This window comes from Agelaius phoeniceus, chromosome 33 (assembly GCF_051311805.1).
Source record: "Agelaius phoeniceus isolate bAgePho1 chromosome 33, bAgePho1.hap1, whole genome shotgun sequence".
In the NCBI taxonomy this organism is placed as follows: Eukaryota; Metazoa; Chordata; class Aves; order Passeriformes; family Icteridae; genus Agelaius; species Agelaius phoeniceus.
Window position 1 is genome coordinate 1,193,614 of NC_135297.1, and position 22,301 is coordinate 1,215,914.

The 22,301-nt window shown below is 57.7% G+C and overlaps 1 pseudogene; it reads left to right on the forward strand.

Moving 5' to 3' along the window:
• The first annotated feature begins 4,027 nt into the window (after nt 1-4,027).
• Nucleotides 4,028-22,301, forward strand: part of LOC129131829 (serine/threonine-protein kinase pim-1-like) — a 61,026-nt pseudogene continuing 42,752 nt past the window's right edge.

A 22,301-nucleotide genomic window follows, 5' to 3' on the forward strand; every position in this document is an offset into this window, starting at 1 on the left:
CACACTGGCCCCTTGCTTTCATGAGGACCTATAGTGTCACACTGGCCCCTTGGTGCCATGGGGACTCAGGGTGCCAGAATGTTCTCATTGCTTTCTCAAGTCCCTGTAGTGTCACAAAGAGCTCCTTGGTTCCACAAGGCCCTGCAGAGCCCCTTGATTCAACAAGGCTCAAAGTGCCATAATGGTCTCCAGGATTCCATGAGGCCCTGCAGTGTCACAAGGCTCCTTGGGTCCATGAGGCCCTGAAGTACGAAATGGCCTCTTGATTCCATTGGGCCCCTCACTGTCACATCAGTTCTTAGTTCCATGCAGCCCTGTAGTGTCACAATGGTCTCCTTGGTTCCACAGAGTTAAAATGTCCCCGTGGTCTCATGGAGCCCCACTACGATCCCCTTGATTCCATGAGGCCCTGCCGTGCTACAATGAGCCCTTGGTTAATTGAGGCCTTGCAGTGTCACAATGGCCCCTTGGTTCCAGTGGGTCCTAAAGTGTCCTAATGGTCTCCATGGTTCCATGAGGCCCCAGAATGTCACAATGGACTTTTGATTCCGTAGGGTTCCATATGCAAACAACAGTCTCCTTGTCTCCAGAGTGTCATAATGAATCCTTTGTTCCATGAGGTACCTGGCCTCTCACAGCCTCTCAGAGACCGTTTACCCCTCAGGGTCCCCAACAGCCCCTCATGGCCTCTCATGACCCTCACAATACATCACAGTTCACAGCCCCTCATGGCCCCTCACTGCCCCTCACAGCCCCTCTCAGCCTCTCGAGGCCTGTCACAGCCCTTCACAGCCCCTCATGGCCACTCACAGCCCCAGGCCTGGGGCTCCTCCCAAAGGAGAAGGGGTCGGGCCCTGCTTGTTCTCCTTTTATTTCGGTCCCTTCACAGCCACGAGTGCAGAAAGGCTGAAATGGAGCCTTTCCCCAGCGTTTCCCTCGGGGTTAACTGCAGGCTGAAGCTCTGTGCTGGCGCTGGCCCCAGCGCCACCATCCCTGCAGCCGCCAGGCCTTTGCTGTGCCCCCGTGTCCGTTCCCTGTCCCCGAGTCCCGCCCGGCTCTGGCAGCAGCAGCAGCCGCAGCGCAGGGGGCGCCGGCCCGGCCCAGCCGGGGCTCCCGGCCAGGAGCAGCAGCAGCGCCGGCCCCTTCCCACCTGCTCCTGCCTCGGCTCCCAAGGGCTTTTTCCAGCTCAGTTCTGGACTAGAGCAGCAATCAGCCACACACAGCCCTGACTCCTCAGGGCCCGCCTGTGCTGCCCTGAGCCAGCGCTCAGAGAAAGAAAGGATCGGGTTCCAGCGCTGTTTTCAGCACTGTTTTACTCACCCTGAGCTGACAGCAGGAGGCTGCTGCTGCCTTTGCCTTTGGGAACTGGAGAACCTGACTGCTCTTGCCCCTCTTCTGCTTGCCACTTGAAATTTATCTGTAAAACTGCAATTGCCTTTTTTGATCAGCGCTACCCAGAGTGCTTTCGTGACAGTGAATTTAGGAATCCTTAAAATCAGAGGGGTTTGAGAAAGCTGCAAAAGGCAGACCTCAGAGATAGCAGAACTGCAATTAGAGCTAAGCGGTAGCCATAATATTTGTCAGCAGAAAGTTATATTAGAAGTAGAAAGTAAGGACAAATAGAAAAATGTTTTTTGTATTAACGCTTGGTAGACTAACTCCCTAAGCTACAGAGAAGTATATCTAGTGAGATATTAGGAAGTTCTAAGCTTGAGCTCTGTGCATTGTGTTTTAAGGCTTACAAGCAGGTATTGTATTCAAAATAGGCAAGCATTGTTTTAACCAAAGATACCTGTGCTTATAGTGGTTGGATAGAACTACCGTCAATATGCTTTTGCTTTGTGAAATTGGTAAAAACTTTTAAAGTAAGTTGTAACATTGAGTTCTTTGTCTGTCCCCAAGGACATGAGCTGCTGCCATCTTCCCATTGTCATAACCATGTAATGAGACTGATGCTAGAAAATGAACAGCTCGAGACACATTCCTCAGCAGTCCTGTCCTGTTGGTGATTTGTACATGGCCCCCAGCCGGCAATAGGTGAACTCAGGCTTTTGGTCACAGGCATCATGATTAGCAGATCCTGAAATGCTCTCAAGTCCCTGAGCACAAAGTCAAGGAGAATAAAGCAGCCACACAGGCCACATTTGCAGTGCTCAAACACAGCCCTGATGCTGCTGCTGCTGAAATAGAATCAGCTGACAGAGGCCATCACAGAAATTGCCTCTCGAGTGTTAAATCAAATGAAAAAATCCACCAGGAGAAAGAGAAACCAGAACTTCTTGACTCCCTCCATTGTTTCTTCCGAGCAGCAGCAGCGAATGGAGATGCCCAGAGGTATTTCCAGCTGGAGCCCAGCCTGCTGCCCAGGCCCAGCGGGAAGCTGAGCCCAGCCCGGGCAGCTCCCGCAGTGTCGGGAGCTCAGCGCACGCGGGGCCAGGCCCAGAGCCCCGGGCACGGCCGCCCATTGCGGGGCAGCGGCGCAGACGGAATGTCCTGCGGCCCAAACCTCCTGCTCCTGCCACACAGCGCCAGCGCTCTCCCCCTCCTCCTCCTCTCCCAGCACAGCACAAATTCCAGCTGGGAGGAGGCTGCCCCAGAGAGGGCTCAGGCTCCTGCCTCAGCCTCAGTGTCCCTGCACAGGAACAGGGCATCTTTCAGACACTTCCATAAGCTCAGGGTTCCCATTTCATGGGGAAGCTGGGATGAAAATGGCCTTGTTAGGAAGGATAAAAGCAGAGGGAATGGATTGGAAAGTATTTAGGAAAAATGATCCTTTGTACAGGCAAAACTCACTAAGTCATTCCCTGCATTTCTCCTTTTCACATTCTTTCAGTCATCTCCTCAGAGGTCCAGCTTGTTCTGGTGCCTTTCATGAACTGATTGTGCTCTTTATTTATATCAATGCATGAGATGTAGAAGCATCTCAACTGAACACTGAAACAAACTCTCTCTGTCAGCCCATTTTCATCTTCTACATCACTTCCAAGATGTCCCAGGGGATGTTGGAATGATTATCACACAGCTCTCCATTTCTGGCTGCAGGCTCTGGAGATTCTTTCTCTGCATTCAGTCAGGCTTACATTCCCTAACAATTCCTGATAGCCCATTATGTTTTCTTAGGGTAGAACAGTAACAATGAAAACCTCACCAATGGCACAAGTGCCCAACCCACAAGGAAAAGAAAGAACAAGCTGTACAGTTCTTCAAACATTTGTCCTGCTTTGCAGCAAGAGTCCTGCTGCATGCACGGTGTGAAAAGCCAAGAGAAGCTGCAGCTGGTGGCACATCTTGTGACAGAAGCTGCACCTTGTTCTCCAGGAAAGGTTCTTGGAAAGAGCAAACAGGACTGTGGACAAGATTCTGGAAGAACTGAAAGAGCTTTTAAGAAATGAAATGAAAACAGAAAGAAACAAACCAAGATGTTTTACTGTATTTATTTTTATGCTCCCAATTTCCATGTTGCACTGCTTCTCCATCCCATTCATTCCAAATGCATCTCACCTTGAAGATCCATGACTTGGCATGTTTAAGACACTGTCAAATGCCATGAGCTGCATCCAGTTTGCCTTCCCATTTGTTTTTTTTTTTTTTTTTTGAAAGCAATGCTGGAGAGGTGAGTTCAGTGCTTGGTTCAGGTACAAATTCTGCATTCAGGGAATGCGCTCTGATAGTGTTTGACCCTCAGCAGGTACAATGCACAGCAGAGACCGAGGGGATTCCTGTGCCACTGTGCAGGAGTCCAGACTCTGGGTCTTGGCTGAACAGGGCAAAGTTCCCGTGTTTGGACAGGCTCAGGGGCTGCCCCTGGGGAGCGCGGGGCTCGGCGCGGGGGCGAGCGGGCAGCGGACAAACGGACACAGGGACAAACGGCCCCAGAGCTTCAGTTGCAGCGGCAGCAGCGGCAGCAGCAGCGAAAGAAGCGACTTTGTTGACTCCCTCTCGCTTCTCCTCTCCCTCTCCCGCAGTCCCATACCCTGTCCCGCTCTCCCTTTCCCAGTGACCCTCCTCTCCCAGTCTCTCTCTCCCCATGCCCCCGGCCCACCCCCAGCCCCGGGCGGGGCTGCCCCGTGCCCGGCCCCGGGCATCCTGCTGCGGTCTCGCCTCCGGCCGGCTCTGGCCGTGCTGGCGGTGGCGCTGCTGGGCGGGCATCAGTGCCTGGGGCTGGGGCCGCATCGCCTCCCTTTGGCTCCACCTGGCCTGAGCCCGGCCCCGGCCCCGGCTCCTCCCGGGCCCCACAGAGGGCACAGGCGGCCGCTGCGGCTTGCCCAGCCTGAGCTCTGCTGCTCGGCAGCGCGGCCGCCGGCCCTGAGCCGCCGCTGTCCCGTTCCCAGGAGCCAATGCCTGGGCATGGCCGGCCTGGGGCGCTTGAGGGGCGCTCAGGGGCCCTTGCTGGCCTCGGGCCGAGCGCTGACAGCCGCGTCCCACCGGCAGGGAAGGCGCAGCAGGGCCTGAAGTAGCAGGACAGGCTGGGCTCGCTGCCGGGGCACGGCAGCTTTGGCAGCATCTTTGCGGCCACGCGGCTCTCGGATGGCGCCCCAGTGAGCGGCGGGGCCGGCGGCGGGCACAGGAGGAGGGGGCAGACGAGGAGGTGGGCGGAGGATGGGTCTGGGCAGGATGGGCGGTGAGCTGAGCCCGCTGCTGCCCTTGGCTTGCAGGTGGCCATCAAAAGGGTGCCACGGAAGCGTGTCCGGCACTGGGGCGAGCTGGTGAGTGAGCGGGGCCAGCGGCAGCAGCCGGGGCTGCCGGGCGGGGATGAGCCGAGCCCCGGCAGGGTGGAAGCCGCCAGGATGCCCCGAGGGAGAGCGGGCGTGGGTCCAGCGCAGGGCGCAGAGCATCCCGGGCTGGCTGAGGGCTCCCCGAGCCCCGGCACGGCATCAGCCCTACTGACGGCATCCTGCTCCTCCTGCAGCCCAACGGCACCAGCGCACCCCTGGAGATCGTGCTGCTGGCCAAGGTGTCCACTGGCTTCCCTGGTGTGGTCCAGCTGCTGGAGTGGCTTGAGCTCCCCAACGACATCTTGATGGTGCTGGAGCGCCCAGAGCGGTGTCAGGACCTGCAGCGTTTCATTGGGGCACGGGGCTTCCTGCCCGAGGAGGTGGCGCGGGAGCTGTTCGGCCAGGTGCTGGAGGCCGTGCGGCACTGCACCAGCTGCGGGGTCCTGCACAGGGACATCAAACCAGAGAACATCCTGCTTGACCTGCACACTGGGCAGGCCAAATTGATTGACTTTGGCTGTGGCACCTGCGTGCAAGACACAGCCTACACTCACTTTGCAGGTGAGCCCACACAGGGGTGTGCTCCTGGTCCAAGTGTCTCAAGGCCCAACATTTCACAGCCCAAGCTGGGTGTGGCAGCAGGGATTCTCCCTTTTGCTGCCCTTCATGGCACTGAGTCTTCAGCTGAGTTGCTTTTGAGCAGGGTTGAGTGGGGAGCCATCTTCCAGCCCTGCTGGCAGCTTTTGCCCACCACTCTGGCCAGGACTGGGGCTGGGGCTGGGACAGCCAGGCCAACAAAAACACCCGTGGGTGGGGGTAGCAGAGAGGGGGGGCAGAACCTGAGCCCCAGCCAGTTTGGTGTGCAGGTGAGAAAGGGCTTGGACTGCTCCACTCACCTGGTTTGCTTTGGATTCATAATGTTTTTTGGGGCAAAGAAGGCAGGGAGGATGAAGGCATTGTTATAAATGGTGTTCAATGTGATAAATGAGTCCACTGGATTTAAGGATCATATAATTTTTTTTATTATTATGCAAGCAAGAATAAGCAAAGTTCAGCGCTGGGCGGCCGGGAGTCTCCGCTCCTCTAGGCTCGCACCGTTCCTATCCCCAAGGTTCGCCTTTTATTGCCTTCTTCTCCTGGGTCCAGGGATGACGTGGTCTGTCTTTTGCGCTTGCTCGTTCAGTTGCTAGGGGGTCTTTTTCTGCCTTCTGGTGGTCGTGGGATGAAGGCTCCAAGTCTTCCTCTTTTAACCGCTGAGTGAACTTTCCCTTATAAGGCATATCTATACAGTGGAATTTTCAGAACACTATATGATTCTTGCAAGCCTAAGCAATTCTTGTGAGTTTAAGGATTGTTGTTACAGCCTTCCTCTGTGACCTCTGGGTGAACTTTTCCTTATAAGGTATAGCTTTACCATGGAATTCCCAAAGCACTATAAGATTCCTGCAAGCCAAGCAACCATGTGTGGCTGCACATTTAAGAATCAAGCGGTATTAGCTATTTAGTTATTGCTTTGATATTGTATAATTATTTAGCTATTGATTTCATTAATGAACAACCGTGTTGCTACTTATTAGATTCAATTTGTGTTGAATTGGGGCTGGGTTGGGAATTGTTGTTTTGGGGTGAGTTGTTGGGTGTTTGTTGTGGGTCCTGGGGAGGGGAGGTCCAGGATTTGGTGTGGGGGTGATAGTCGAAGGGGGGCGGGAGGTGATTGGACAGGGGACTTGACCAATCATTCGATGCCCTGAGAAAATGATTGGCCCAGAATGAATATTGATAAGGACCAATGAGAACACTGGAAAATGACCAATCAACGTGCAGATCCAAACCCCACCAATCCTGGACCCGAGAGGGGTTATAAAATGAGGGTTTGGGTGGGTTGGGGTTCTTCTCCTTCTGAGGGATGTACTATATGGGGGGGAACCCAGTGTGTTTGGGACATGTTGTTATCTTTGAGTTGTTGCGTGGCAGTTTGGCCTTATCTCAAACTCCCTGTCCTCTGTAGTTTGTTTTGATAAATAAGTGCCTATTTCCTTCTCAAAATCTGGCCTCATTCGAATTCATAACAGCATGGTTTTTCACCAGCACTGGGTGGGTTCTTCCTTGCTACGGTCAGGCCTTACCAGGGTTTCTACTGCCCTCTTCCAGCACCAGTGGCTTCTTTCCCAACCCCAAGTCTGTACACAAGTCCCAGGTGCTGGTGAGAGGGCAGTGGTCAGCCCGTGTGCCACTGGGGCAGCCCCCGCACGCCCAGGGATGCTGGGGCCAGGCTCTGGGTGCAGCAGCATCCCCCTGCTGAACTCCATCTGTATTCCATAGGAACATGGTCATACAGCCCCCCGGAATGAACCCACTTTGGCTGGGACTATGGCAAGCCAGATACCATCTGGTCCCTGGGCATCCTGCTGCACCAGATGGTCTGCAGGGAGCACCCTTTCAGGAGGGGCCAGAACTTCAGCTGGGACCATCAGCTCTCGCTGCCACAAGGGCTCTCTCAAGGTGGATCCTCATCTCTGGCCACGGGGGGAATCCCAGTGCTGGGAGACAGCAGCGGGCTCATGGACATCCCGCTCTGGCAGCTGCTGAGGAGGTGGCACATGTCCTGCTCTCCTGCTCTCCTCCAAAACAGGGAATTGATGGGAAAGTTTAGGCCCAGCTCTGAGCACATCCAGCATGGCCTGGGCACGGGAATAGTGGGGCAAAGCCAACAGGAGCCTTCTCCAACTGCCCGGCGGTTTCTGGTTTCTGTGCCCAGAGTGCCAAGGTGTTCAGGCTGATCAGGCAGTGTTTATCCATGCTGGACGTGGAAAGGCCCTCATTGGAAGAGCTGTTCTGTCATCCTGGGATGCAGGATATTCATCTGCCCTAGAAGAAGGGAGAGAGCCATAGGCACACTTTGATGCAGGGCCCTGGTAAGTTACAGCCCCACACATGCCTTGGCAATGAGTAGCAAAGGAACCCAGACTTTTGTTCCTGCCTGTGTCACTGCCCAGGGCTCATCAGATGGGAACACACAGCCCTTGTGCTGGAGCTGAGCTGCTCTGCCCAGCACTGGTGGCTGCCCTCTGAGCTGGTTTTGCTTGTCCTGGTTCCCTGACAGCTGGGGCCCTGGGCAGAACCCTGAGAGCCTGGTCTCAGCCCAGGGAAGGAGAAGGAGCCCCTGGAGAAGCTGTACCAGGTGGGGCTGCTGCTGCTGGAGACAGCAAGGATGACATCAAGGATGACAACCTCTTCCTGGACCTGGCCACTGGCCAGCTGAAGATGCTGGACTTTGATTGGGGCACCTTCTCCAAAGCCAGGCTCCACAGGGAATTTGCAGATGAGTCCACACGCAGGGGGATGCTCCCAGATTTGGGCATTGCACAGCCTGGACAGGAACCAAAGGTTCCCCCTTTGCTGGGGCGGGTGCAGCTGATCCTTCAGTCGCTGCCCAGCTGCTTTTGGCAGGGCTGGGGCAAGGGCTGGGGTGGGTACAAAATGGGAGTGGGCTCCTGGCCCTGCCAACAGCCCCCAGCAGCCACCGTGCCCCGGGCTGGGGCTGGGGCTGGGGCAGCCAGCCTGACACAAACAAAGCCCCATGGTGGGAGCAGAGGTGGGACTCCAGAAGGTGTGCAGGGGCTGCTTTGCTGTGCAGGCAAGGAAGGGCTTGGGCTGCTCCACTGCCCTTGTTTGCTTTGGGATCACTGTTATTGTGGGGGGCAGTGCAGGGGGAAGGGAGAAAGCCTGGGATTCCCTCACCCATGGGTGGGTTTTTCCCAGGCATGCAGGGGTTGGGCCTTCCTCAAGCCCCTGGTAGAGATAAGATTTTTCACTTTTTTCTTGTTTTCCCCTTTTGTCTGTAATCTATTTTCAATAATTTGTTTGTTTTCCTAGAGGAAGCGTTCCAGGTGGGCTCCAGTCTGGATTGGGAAGTGCTTGGGAGCAGCTGAAGCGTGGATGGGCCGTGCCCTTGGAGAAGGCTGAGGACATCGTTTGGGAGCAGCTTTTCTTCCAGCAGGGGAGGGCGTGAGGTGGGTCCCCGTCTGCTCGGCAGGGTGGGATCAGAGCTTTTGGGAGATGGCAGCGAGCACAGGAGCATCCTGCTCTGGGCAGCTGCTGAGGGCTGGATGTGCCCTGGCTGGCTGCAGGCTGGGCACATGTCCTGCCCTCCTGCTCTTGCTCTAATTGTAGCTCAGCCCTTCTCTGAACAGTTCTGTCCTCCACCTGCCTTTTACTTCCCAACTGCTCCCTCTTTTCCCCCAGTGAGTTCCCAGCCCATTGCAGTCTCCATCACACTGTTGCCTTCCTTGGTGCCCCTCACCATGAGGAAGGCAGAGCCCCAGGTTTAGGGACTCATCCTGTCACTGCCTGAGGAGCAGCAATGTCTCAGAGGTCCAGTGGGATTTTAGTGTCATTCAGAGCTGCTCTCCAGCCCTCAGCTCTCCTCACTGCTGAGCTCCCTCTCCCTTTTCCTCGTCCTTGCAGCAGGATGAGCTCTGTGAATACCCTTGAGCCTCCCCACTCTTCCCAGCCCACGCACCCACCTCAGTTAGGCTGAAGCTGAAGCTTCTCTGTCTCCTGTGGCACACCAGCCCAGTGCCCTGTGCGGGGAGCCTCAGCCCCAGAGCACAGCACACAACAGTGCAGTCCGGGCTGCAGCAGCTGCCCTGCAGCCCTGGCTTGGCTGTTTGTGGCAAGGGAATGCTCCCTGTGTCCAGCTGTCCCTGCAGGATGGCCCCAGGGCAGAGCCCAGCCGGGCTCCCACTGCAGCCCCTGCAGCCTGGGGCAGACAGTGCTCCCAGAGCTGAGGTTCCTGGGGAGCACCCGGAGCTGTGCCTTGCACTCTGTTGCCGTGTGTCACAGTGCAGGCTGGCTCGTGCTGTGTGAATGCACCAGCCCTGGTTTGACTGCCAGGGGCCTCGCCCAGTCACATCTCTCCCAGGGCTGCAGATTTCACTGGGCAGAACGTGACAAGGCATAGAGATCAGAGCAATGAAATTATCCAGACTGGGTTTCTCAAAGGCCCTTTAGAAGGAAGGGCTTGAGAATAAACAGTCTCTGTTTGCCACATGAACATCGGGGTGAGTGCTCTCTCTGTCTCCAACCCACCCCCCCTGCCCAAGCCAACGTGACAGCCACCCACTCCCTCACACATCCCCCTCGTGCCTTCCCACTGCCGTGTCCTGTCAGGGCTTCCCAGCCCCTCATCCCTTCATGGCCCCAGCCCCTCAGGGGCTGCCCCAGCCCGGCCAAGCTGCCTGGCAGCAGCGCTGCAGCCCCACAGCAGCTCCAGAGGAGCCCCATCCAGAGGCACCTGGGAGCCCTCAGCAATCCAGCCAGCAGCACACGGGCAGGAGGACACAGAGGGCGCTTCCTGCCTGGCACAGGGCTTGTGGCCATCTCCAGGCACCGCTCTCACAGGGATCCCCGCAGCTCCGGCCCCTGCCCAGCTGCTCTGTCACCAGCACAAAAGCTTCCGCCGAACCACCAAAGGCCAAGGGACTTCTGGCCATTTTCCATGCAACACTGCACACCTGGGCAGCTGGCCCAGCCCAGGCACCCTTGTCCCCCTCTTCCCCTAAGCCCTGCAGAGCCTGGGTAGCAAAAGAAAGCTCCTGGGAGTCTGTGTATTATAACAAACTCTATATTCATATACTAAAGAAAAACCAAAAAGAAGAAAAGAACAATCTGAAAGAAATGGAAAATTCCCCCTGGCTCAGGTGGTCCCAGCAGACAGAGCCTCTGGCATCAGCTCTCTGCAGAGCTGCAGCAGCGCAGCCAGCCGAGCGCCGAGAGACGAGGCCGAGTCCTCCATGCCCTGCGGAGCTGATCTTGCAGCCTCTGGAAGACGGAATATGGCTCACTCTGCAGTGCCTGGAGGACATGCAGTGTTGCAAGTGCCACGTCTGACACGGTGCTGCTGGTGTCCTCTGTCAGGTGTTGAAGGGCTGAAAGAGAGAGGGACAGAGCCATGGTCAGATGCCGCATCTGCGGGGAGCCGAGGAGAGCACCCTGGCAGGGCCATGGCAGCCGGCTCTAGCCATGGCCAGGAGGGAGCAGGCACCAACGGGAACAGCCCGAAGCTGCTGGCCACGAATGCCCCGGGTGCCCCTGAAATCTCTTGTTTGCTCTGCCCACGCCGGCCCTGGTGCGCGCAGGAAGCAGAGCCCTCGGCAGCCGGGGCAGGGCTTGCAGCTCCCCCGGCAGCCCCCGCTGGCCTCACTCACCGTTGCAGATGAGCCGGAGCTCTTCCTTCTTCCCCCTCAGGTGCCGCACGGCCATCCCTGTGAACACAGAGCCTGTGAGGGCGCCAGCGGCACAGCTCCCTGCCAGTGGCGCTGCCGGCGCTGTGGCCACAGGGGCTGCTGGCCCGGCAGGGCTCAGCCCGGCCCTTGGCGCACGCTGCCGCCCCAGGGCACGGCTGCCAGAGGGCGGCAGCAGCAATGCCCAGGCCAGCCGGGGCTCCACGGCGCCGGGCCCGGCTGACACTGCCGGGGCAGCAGGCGGGGCTGAGGCCGAGCTGCGGCGGGCCGGGCCGGGGATGGAGCCCGGGCTCGTGGCTCACCCATGAACCTGATGGCCGCCGCTCTCAAGGACTCCTGTGGGCTCTGCAGGTAGGGCAGGGCCCGGTGCAGGTGCTCGGCCGCTCTGCTGCTGTCCTCTGCCAGCTGGAGAGAGCGGCAGGAGGGAAGGCTTGGCGCGGGCTCAGCCCCTGGGCCGGGCGCTGCCTGCACTGCCCTCAGGGGGCTTCTCTGGGCTGAGCCTGGGGATTCCAGGCCCTCCTTACCAGGCACTTGCTGAACTTCCACAGATTCTGGCTCTTCACCAGTCTTTCAAGATCCTTCCTCTTCAGGAACTTGGCCACACAAAGCAGCGTTTTCCCAGAAGCCTGGAGAGCAGCAGAGACGCGGAGTTGGCCCCACAGCCCAGGGCGCAGGACCCGCGTCCCTGGGCCAAGGCCTGCAGGAGGCTGCAGCCCGGCAGGCGCCAGGCCAGGAGGCAGCCGAGCCCCCTGCCAGGGGGACAGCAGCAGCCCACGAGTCCTCACCTGTGCCACAAGCCGATTGCCGTCATGGCAGTGGAAGAAGAGGGGCAGCAGGCTCTGGCGCAGGGGTGTCTTCAGGGCCTTTTTTTCCCTTTCCTGTGGAAGAGTCACCAACGTTCGGAAGAGCAGGATGGAGATCAGCTGAACCTGCCAATTGTTCTGTATGGAAGCAAGAAGACAAGAGCTCAGCATTGCGGCTGCACGGGGCTCAGCTTGGCGCAGGCCTGCAAATGCACAGGACACAGTGTGCGGGCAGCAGCCAGTGGCTGTGCCTGGGGGCAGTGAGCCTTACGTGGTCAAAGAGTGGCAGGAGCGCCTCAAGCAGCTGCAGTGTGATGGGGCCGGGCATCAGCGTGTCGTTGTCCAAGATGATAAAGCTGAGTAGCATGACTGTCATGAAAACTATCTCTCCATCCGCATCCCACAGGAACTGCACAAGACTTTCAGTCAGGCTCCACATTTTTTTGGTCTGTGCGGAACACAAGTTTGTGAAATGCCATCCTGCTGCCGCAGGGCCCAGAGGCCAAAGGCCTGTCCCCAAGCACTGGGGCAGCTGAACTGGGAGGCGGGAGAGCTGGGAACAGCTGCCCCGAGCGCCCAAAGCCCTGCCAAGCCCAAGCGACTGCATTCCCCAGCTCAGCCTCAGCCGCTGCCCCTTTCTCACCATGAAGGGCTCCTCAATGAGCTCGAGAAGGGCCCTGAGTGCCAGGCGACGCCTCTCTCTGCACTCGCTCTGCAGCTGCCTCGACAAGATTGGCAGGACTCTGTTAGCACCACGTTGATTCAAGTCCAGGAACTGGAGGACCTGAAAGGCACAGGCCAGTGACCGGGAAGCCGGCCAGCAGCAGCCCGGAGCCGCACAGGCCTGGGCCCGGGCAGCAGCACAGGGCGCGGGCACCGTCCCAGGCAGCTGTGGCTCCCAGAGGGCAGAGAGCTGGGAGGCAGCTGAGCCAGGCAGCGCTGGCCATCAGGCTCACCTCCACAAGGAAGGCCAGGGCGGGCAGCTCCCAGCGTGGCTCCTGTGTGCTGAGCAGCCGCAGCAGGTAGCGAGCGATGCGGGAGCACAAGGGGATGGAGACACAGCACATCTCCCTGGCAGGAGAAAAAGGAGCCAAGCCTGTGGGCCAGGGGGACAAAGCTCTGCCAGGACTGACACCCAGAGCTCTGCTATTTCTCCAGCATCCTGCAAGGGGCCCTGGGTTATTTGGGAGGCAGCTGCTGCTGGGCACCCTCCTCTGCCAGCCTTTTCCAGTCTGCTTGGCCATCCCTCAATGACAAGGCCCTCTGACCCACAACCACAGGGACTGTGTGGAGCTCCCTGGGCCCGGAGCACAAATGTCAGAGGCTGTGGGGAGAAGGGGCTCTCACCTGGCCAGCAGAGCCACGGCATAGTGGTGGGTGTCAGCACACAGCAGCGTGTCCCAGCCACAGTTGCCTTCCATTGCCACCACCACATCCTGGTGCTGCATGCGGCAGAGCAGGGACTTCAGGGTCTGCACTGCAAACCTGCGTGCACAGCAAAGGCCAGGTGACGCTGGGAGCACTGGCTCCGGGCCAGGGACATGGCAGGGACAGGAGGAGTGGGATGGAGCACCTGTTGGGGCTGGTGGCAAGGCCGTATTCCTCCTGGCATCCCTTCCAGAAGGCATGGACCTCTGCTGGCATATCCAGAGTGCTGAAGAACACTTGGGAGAGCAGATGCACAAAGAGGCGGGGGAAATAGGCCGTCACCATATGTGGGACACAGGGCACCTGGAGGATCTTCCACATCACCACGGTTGCCTGCAAAGGACAAAGCCCCCCGAGAGAGCGCTCAGTGCCCAGGTGTCCGTGTGGCAGGGCCCGAGCTTGGCAGGGAGAGGCCCGGAGAGACCTTGGCAGGGGGAGTACGGGGCCTGCTGGGCCTGGAGCTGCCCCTGGGCCAGGTTTCAGCCCAGCGCCTGCGGCAGGGAGATGCAGTGGGGGAAGGAGGATGGAGAGCTGCTGGAGAGGCGGCCTTGGGGCCAGCAAAGGCCAGTTAGAGAAACTCACAGCCAGGACAAAGACACCCGTTTTGTCCCCGTCGGAGGTGCACGTGCTGTGCTTGGGCCAGCTGCCCAGCACATGCAGGAGGATCAGTAGTGCCGGCTCTGCAGTCCTGGGCGAGCACATGATGCTCTTCCACATGGTGAAAGCAGCTCTGTGGGGTTAGAGCTCTCTCTCAGGGGGGGTCTCAGACACAGAACGGGGGCCTGGGCAGCAGCGGGGACCTGAGCTGGCTGCCAGCTCTGCCTCTGCCCACTGCCACTGGCCAGCAGCAGCCAGGCAGCCCAGGCCTGTGGGGACAGGCCCCTGAGGGGCAGCGAGGGAGCATGGCAGCAGGCTCGAGGCCTGACGTGCCAGGGCTTGCAAAGGGAGCAGCCAGAGGGCCCTGGAACTCTCTGTTGCTCGGACACCTGGGCCAGGCTGTACAGGCTGATGGGCTGGGGAGCCCTGAGCCCTCTGGGCAGGTGGGCCCCATACCTGTCACAGGACGGGGCCACACGCAGGAGCGTCACGACTACATCAGCGGGCTGTGCTTCCGTCAGATCCAGCAGGGTCCTGTTCAGCCTGTGCTCAGCAAACTGATTGGCCAGGAGCCACTGGTGGATGTACCTGACCAGGGCGGGCACCTGGAGAAAGCACGGGGACACTTGGAAAGCGGCCAGAGGGAGGAATGTGCCCAGCTTCTCCAGACAAATGCTTCCCTTGCCACCACGCTGCCATGGCCTCCAAGAGTTCCAGTGACCAGCAGGCATGGCTTGGGAGAGCAAGCAATTCCTGGCAGGATCAAAGCCTGGCCACAGGCTGCTTACTTGCTTTGGCTTGGAAAAGCCCTCCTCTACCAGCATATCCAGCAGAGCAGCACTGGTCTTGGTTTTGAAGATGTGCGAATAAGCTCTGAGCCCAGTGGCCATGGTGCGGGTCTCTTCTGCCCGGATTTTCTTGATGAAATTGCAAACCAGCTGTAGGAGAAGGGCAAGAAGCCAGGGATGTTGCAGGGAATGCTGCAAGCGCGGTGCCATCAGGCCCAGCCCAGGTGGGGATGGCTGCAGGTACCTGCGCTGTTCTGCGGAAGAGGCCGCGTCCTGCTCTTGTGTGCGCTCCAGGGCTGCACCTGGCAAAGAGCGAGCGCAGCCAGAGCTGAGGGGCTGCGGGAGAGGCCGGAGAACACGGCCCAGCCCTGCGCTCCCCAGGCAGGGAGAGCCCCGTGATGCCCCAGGGGATGGAGCACAGCCCCTGCGGGGTGTCTGCCCGGCCCCTCTTCCATCCTGTCCATGGGCATGGCCCAGGGGATGGGATGGGATGGGATGGGATGGGATGGGATGGGATGGGATGGGATGGGATGGGATGCAAAGGTGCCAAGCTGGCTGCAGGCACCAAGCCTGTGGCCCAGCTCTGGCACTCACCCTCCTGCGGCAGCTCAAACGGCACCACCTCTTTGGTTTCCTGTGCTGGGGCAGCTGCAGGGCCTTCTTCCTCCTGTTCCCCCCAGGACACCTTGGGCGCTCTCAGGGGTCTCTGCTCCATGTTAGTGACTGGATTTGTGGCTACTTGCAGGAGAGATGCCTTGGAAAAGCTCCAAGTCAGCACGTCCTGCAGTTGTGCCTGGAAGGCACCTTCAAGACAGAAGCCTGGGGAAGGCTACAGGACAGCAAGTCCTGCACTCTGGTCTCCAGGGCTCCTGCCACAAGGACAGGAGACTCCTGTCAAGGATTGTGGTGGGGCCTCGAGGGCACTGGTGGCAGGGATGGGAGATGCCTCTGGGGCACCAAGTGCCATGCTCTGCCCTCGAGAGCACCTGCAGAAGAGAAGCCTCGGGAAGGCCACGGGTCACCAAGTCCTGTGGCCTTGCCTCGAGCTCAGCTGCAGGAATAACACCTGGGAAAGGCTGTGGGTCAGGCAGGAACGAGTGCACTGTGTGGGGGCTCCTGACGGCACTGCTCTGTCCCGTGGTGCCCCGTTGCCTGTTCCCAGCAGCCGGGCAAGCTTCTATTTCCCACGTGTCACAAAGGGCCCTTGGTCACCGGGTTCCGTTCCATGGCACGGTGACCGTGCTGCAGCGTGCCAGCCAGGGCCCTTGCACACACTGCCTTCTGCCCTGGGGCCGCCCCCAGCCCAGCCCAAGTGGCCCAGCTTGGAAGGAATCCCTGGCCCCAAGTCTCTAAGACAGCCCAACAGGGTCTTTAGGAACAGCTCAAACCATCAGCAAACTCTGCCCTGCTCTGTGGGCTCAGGGCAGCAGAAGGAGCCCCAGGGCTGCTGATGCAGCCATGCTGGGAAGGGCACAGGACCTTCCACAGAAGCTGGAACGGCCTCCTTGGGACACGTCCCAGCTGGTGGCCATCCTAAACCCACGGCTGTGACATGGACAGGGAACGTGTGGGCCAGGGCACGAATGCTGCTCTGACCCCTGGGGCCCGGGCAGCGCTGACATCAGCAGCTGTGGCAGAGTCCCTGCCCAAGCAGAGCTGCCACCCCCCGAGCCCTGGCAGCGCTGGTGCCCATCTCCTGCCCCAGAGACCTGTGCCCCCGGGGGGCTTCTGTGCCACAGGGAGCCAAAGCCCACGTGCATTGAGGGCTGTGCTCCTTCCTGCAGGGGCTGTTGGCAGCAGCACCTGGAGCAACTGCTGGCAACACTTGGTCTCTTACTCCACGCTGAAATTATTTTCTCATTGAAGTAATTTCCTTCAGCACAAAAACACCTTAGTGGCAAAGGCACAGAAGAACCTGTCATTTAAGACTCCTCAGTTCAGGAAATCGTTACTTCCCATTGCTCAACTCAAGTAGTTCCAAAAGTTTGCAAACTTCCCAAATTCATTGGGATGGCCTGAGAAGGTGAAGACTTGGAATTTTGCTTCCCATCTCAAAGCAGCAAATCATTTGCCTTAAAATCATCCACTGAGAGTCACTTTACAGAACATAACACTACACAGAGGCAAACAAAAGGCCATTCTTTGGTTTGCAAACAGTTTCCTATGAAGGGATGATGATATCCTAATTCTCTTAAGGAATAAAAGCTCTCAAGAAATTCAAGTCCACTCAGTGTTACAAAAGTAGCCCAAGCAAATGAGTAGATGGCAAAGGGGCTAATCCTCCCCCTGGTACAGATATCTAAGTGGCCAGTAAAGTACAGCTCTCCCCTCTTGTTCCCTGCAGGAGAATCAGGACCATGAAGAGGAAGAGTCACAGATATTCTTTCTGCCCTCTGTAACCAAAGCTGTGCCAAAGCACAGATGCTGCCTTCAAACTGACTCAAATTCCAGCCTAGACCTCTCACCTTCCAGACAACGCCTTCTCCAACACCCACCAACACCAACCCCCCAAACTCCCACACAGAAGCCCTCAACACCCCACCAGGACCCCCAGCTGTCCCTGTCCCTCCGCAGAGCTTTCCCAGCCTCCAGCAGACGCCCTGGCTCCCTGCACGTGCCGTGGGCTGGCACTCAGGAGGATCTGCTCCAAGGCCTTCCCCGGTGGCAGCTCAGGCTGCCAGGCCTGTGGTTCCTGGATCACCCTTCCCACCGAGCCTTCCTGGGCACGGCTGTTCCATGGGCACCTCTGCGCTCAGCTCGGACTGCTCCACTCAGCCAGGGCTGCTGGGAAAGGATCCAGAGCAGCCTGGCCAGCTCTTTCTCCAGCTCCCTCTTTACTCTCCGGGGAGGCAGAACATCCCACAGCAAAGCAACTGGTGCTACAAGGAGCAGGGGCCCTCAGGCACCTTTGGCAATGGAACAAGGCCTTGGTTTGACATAAGTAAGCACAAGCAATTCACATTAGTAAACAAGTACATAGCACAGACAGACATAAGTCCTTAGCACCAGCTAGCATAAGAAAAACCTGGCTGGCCTAACTTGACATGAAAGTGACTTGACAAAAGCTTTAGACATAGTCTGCCAGAAGAACTAAGGGCAAGTGGGGAATCAGCCCAGTGCAGGGAAGCCATGAGGAAGACTTTGTGCTGCTTTAGGGCATCGAGAGCGCTCCTGGCCAGCGCCTGGACATCAGCTTCAAGTCTAGGAATCTGACACAATGTACTTCTAACCCCCTGCCTAACAAATCACCTCAGCAGTTTAAAAATGGATGGTATTTTTGATACAATTCCTACATCAACCCACTGAAATTTTACGTGGTGGAGAAACATTTTAGTGGGGTGCAGACACCTGTCCTCCTGCCAAGTCAATAGAAGGGCTTTTGGCAGACAATGCATTTTTCTGCCGATTTCTTTGAATGATGGAGAGCCCTCTGGACTGCTGTATCCTGAGGGAACACCATTGCCCTTTACCTGTAGGCACCTGCACAAGCTTAAAATCAGCTGCCTCAGCTTCCAGGACCTCTCTTATCCAGCATCCTGACGTGGATGCAGGGCTGCTGCGAGGCACTGCTGGGACCCAGCAGGACAGGACCGGCTGTCTCGTGTCCACGTAGCACCCCTGACACAGCCAGGGCCATCCCAAAACCAGACAAACGCTCACGTGTCAGCAGAGGGGAGCAAGGAGCACTGGGCTCCTCTCAGGAATCTCAGCTGGGCTCGCTCCACAACACGCCCCCATTTTGAGGCCTGCTGATGCCCAGCTGCCAGAAATGCCCACCTTGCTCTCTCCAAGATGCACAGGGAGAGCCAATGAGCAGGATGCCTTGGGAGGCAAACCTTCCAAGCCTTTTGTGAGGCCAGGGACACACCAAGATCAGCCAAGGCTCTCCACGCTGCCTGGCCCACACAGCCCAGCTCTGTGCCAGCCCTGGGCCACAGCAGCTTCCACCAGGCAGGAGGCAAATGCACATTGCCAAGAGTTGAAACACAGCAGACAGGGAAGATGAGAAAAGTGTGTCTGTAAAGGCCTTTTAATTCACAGCTCTCAAAGAGAGCTTTGGGGCTCGTGGCTGGACAGAGATGCTCCTGCTCACACCTCTGTCCAAAGGGGGGAACACACCCTGCTGCAGGTGCTTGGGCTGGCCTCTGCAGGTCCAGGCAGATGCCAAACCTGCTCTTCACAGCCTTCTCCCTTGCCCTGCCCCTCTGCCAAGTGCAAGGGGCCTCAAGGACTGAAAGGAGCACAGAGAGCCAAAGGGGGACACTTGCACCTACCTCACTGGGAGCTCCCTGGGAAGCACTTTCCTTGAGAAGCAAGCCCCTTTCCTCCAAAGGCATTTCCCAAATGTGTAGCTTTCCTGGGGAACACCAACACACTCTTTAGAAACGCTGGCAGGGCTGAATGACTCCAGGTCCTTTCAGGACAGGCACTCCAGCTCTAGCTCGTATTCCCCCAAGTGTGTGTCCAGGGGGAGGTTCAGAGGTGCAGCCCCAGGCCCTCTACAAACACAAGCTGCCCGCTGCCTCTTCACCTGCCTCAGCTCCTGCCTGCACTCACAGCAGCAAAACCAGGCTGTTCCCAGCCAGAGCCCAGAGCCCTGTCCCTGCAGGACGCTCTTGCCAGCACCTTCCAGGACTCTCTGCTGTGCACACAGCGCTTTTCATGCCCGCTCCCAACAGGCTTTGGAACGCAGAGCACAACCTGGCTGGCTCTGCCACCAGCACACCCCAAACACAGGCGGAGGAAGGAGCAGCAGGGGCTGTTTTGTGGCCATACCCAAGAGAAACTGGAAGGATGCCCTCCCTCTGGTCTCACTTGGTTGGCTTTCTGACTGGGTCTGAGCCTGGGGCTGCCATTCCTCAGTTGTGGGGACCAGAACCACACCCGGGATCCCGGCACTGCCTGACAGCGCTCTGGGCACTGGCACGGTCGCGCGTCCGAGTCTCGGGCACCGTGCTGCTGCTTCATTTGCCCTTAGGCACACCCAAAGCTCTCTGTTAAGCCCAGATGGTCTCTGGTTCTGCCCTCTTCCTGATCCAGGGCAGGGATGGAGCACTGCTGTGCTTTCCGGAAGCTGTTCCTGAAACCTTCCAGCATTCCAAGCTCCTTTGCCCTCCATGGATGCTTGCCATGGAATCCCTCACAGCTGGGTTCAGAGCATCCTTGGGTTGGCTCTTCCAATGTCCAGGGCCTCCAGGGTGCTCAGCAACATCTCTAACTCCACAGTGTTGTGGAACTGGACCTTCAGCACAGGGACCTTTCCAGCCTCACCTGTCCTCGTTCCTCTGTGTCTGTGCACAAAACACAGCATGGAGGAGAACGGCAGGAGGGGCCTGAGTGTCCCAGGGCCCCGGATCTTCATCGCTCCAGCTCCACAGAGATGCAGGTGAAGCGAAGAAGCCAAACTGTTTATTAATGCAAGGTGAAGCAAAGGGATGAGCTGGAAGGGAAGAAAGGGGATGGGCAGGTGTGGAAGGGCTCTGCAGCCACGGGATGGAGGTTCTCTGGCTGGCACACCCTTGGTGGCCGAGGGCACACTCGAGAGTGGCCGCCCCCTGATCTCTGCCGAGGCCGTCCAGGGTGGCGGTAATCGCTACGGCGTGGGTGACACAGCAGGAGCACGGCACGAGAAATCAGAGGCAAAGGAAACAAGGAAGGATCACTTGTCTGAGTTTCCAAGGAAGGTTTATTCCCAAAAGGAGTCAGATGCAAGTCACAAAGAAAATGGGTCCGACTAGCATTTTTAAAGAATGGATGGTACAAGGGGTGGATACAACTCTCACCCAATGAGGGGATCTTAGGGGAGGAACAGATCACACAGCAACTCCAATAAGGATCATTCAGGGGAGGGAAGAAGCCTCACAAAGCAATCAACCATCGAGACATAGCTAACTGACACAGAACATTTGAGAATACAAGGGGAGTGACTACAGAGGCTGACAAGAGTAAGGGGTAGTACAACTGAGATTGACAAGGGCTTCTAGGGGAATGAGGGGAGGAGCAGGGAGACTGACACACTGATGGGCAGACAAGTGGCAGAAAACTTTGTGGTGAACAACTTAGGACTGAACCATTAGGGGGAACAAAATCGGGTACATCGGAGAAACCATTATAACTGACTAACATAGGAAGTCTAACTTTTATGTTAAAAAAACTGTAAAACACCAACTACCACAGGCAGGAACTGAGGGCTGGAGAGAGGGAGCTGTCAACAGGGAGGGAGAAGGCAGGAGCTATGGGAGCTTCCCCAGGCTCAGCTGTGCCAATCATCAGCTGTGCCTGCAGCTCCAGCTGGTCTCCTCTGGTCTCCAGGTGCTCTCACCTTCCAAGGGACCTGGAGGTCCTCAAGAGACACTGGTTCTTCTGAGCCAGCAGATGGAAGTTGTTCTGCAGCTCTTCCCTCGAACATCACCTGAACAAATGTGCTTATGTGGGAGGGGCTGTTGTCTTCACTCAGGGCTTGAAGGGCTGGAAGAGAGAGGAACAGAGCCATGGTCAGAACCTGGATGTGCAGGAATCCATGGAGACCTTTCTGCCAGGGCCATCCCACCCAGCTCTTGTCATGGCCACAAGAGAGGAGGGGCCAAGGGGATCAGCTGCAAGGTGCTGGCCATGAATGCCCTCACCCATGTCCCTGGAATCTCTGTGTGCTCTGCCCACGCCACCCCTGGTCCACACAAGGAGCGAAGCCACCGCAGCCGGGGCAGGGATTGCAGCTCCCTGCCCAGGCACTGCAGCTCGCCCGGCCAGCCCCCGCTGACAGCCCACTGCCCTCATCACCCTCACAGAGGGCCTGGGGCTCTTCCTTCTGCCCCATCAGGAGCACCCCGGCCATCCCTGGAACACAGGCTAACCATAACTAAGGCTGCTGAGGCTGTTATCCAGTTTGCTTTATGGCTTAATGAGGTGAGGAATTCATGGATCTTTAACTTCCACTGGAAGGCAGGCACACAGATTCAGAGCTATCACACACTAACTGTATGTTTTTGGGGTTACTTTAATACTGGTACCCACTGTAAGGAGATTACACCAGAGGAAATTTTCTCCCAACCCTTCACCCAGCTCTTTGGGTCTGCCCCACCAGTTTTCAAAGGGCTCAGATTCACTCTCAATGCTAATGATATCATACAGTGGTTGGTGTTGCTGATAGGCCTGTTCTATTTAGCATTCAGAGATAAGGGAAGATTAACCTGGATAACCACCCTGGCACCTACCCCAGAGACAAGGGATGCTGCTGCCCCAGAGCCTGACCCTGCCCCACAGCCCAGCTCAGAAATGAACCACCCAGACTGGGTGGGGGCTCTGGTGAAGGAGATGGGCCAGATGCTGAAGGAGCACATTTCCCCAGCTGGTGAGAAACCCTCCCCCTGCCTCAAAGAGGGAGAGTCTGATGGTGCAGCAGTGAACCCACAGATGTTACAACTGTCCAGGTTCCAGCTGAACTGCAAGGGCAGTCACAGCCAGCAGCAGTCACCCCTGTGGAAACAAGGAGGTCTAAGATGAAATCAGATCACCCTAGATAAGGGTAAAAATGGAGGCCCCTCACAACCCGCGGGGGAGCCAAAGGTTGAGATCATCACCGAGTCCCTGATGTACAAAAGTCTCTGTAATCTGCACAAAGACATTGTACGACGGGGACGTGAGGCTTATACAACCTGGTTACTCCGGGTCTGGGACCTTATGGGTACAGGCCTGCAACTGGATGGTGGTGAGGCAAGGAATTTG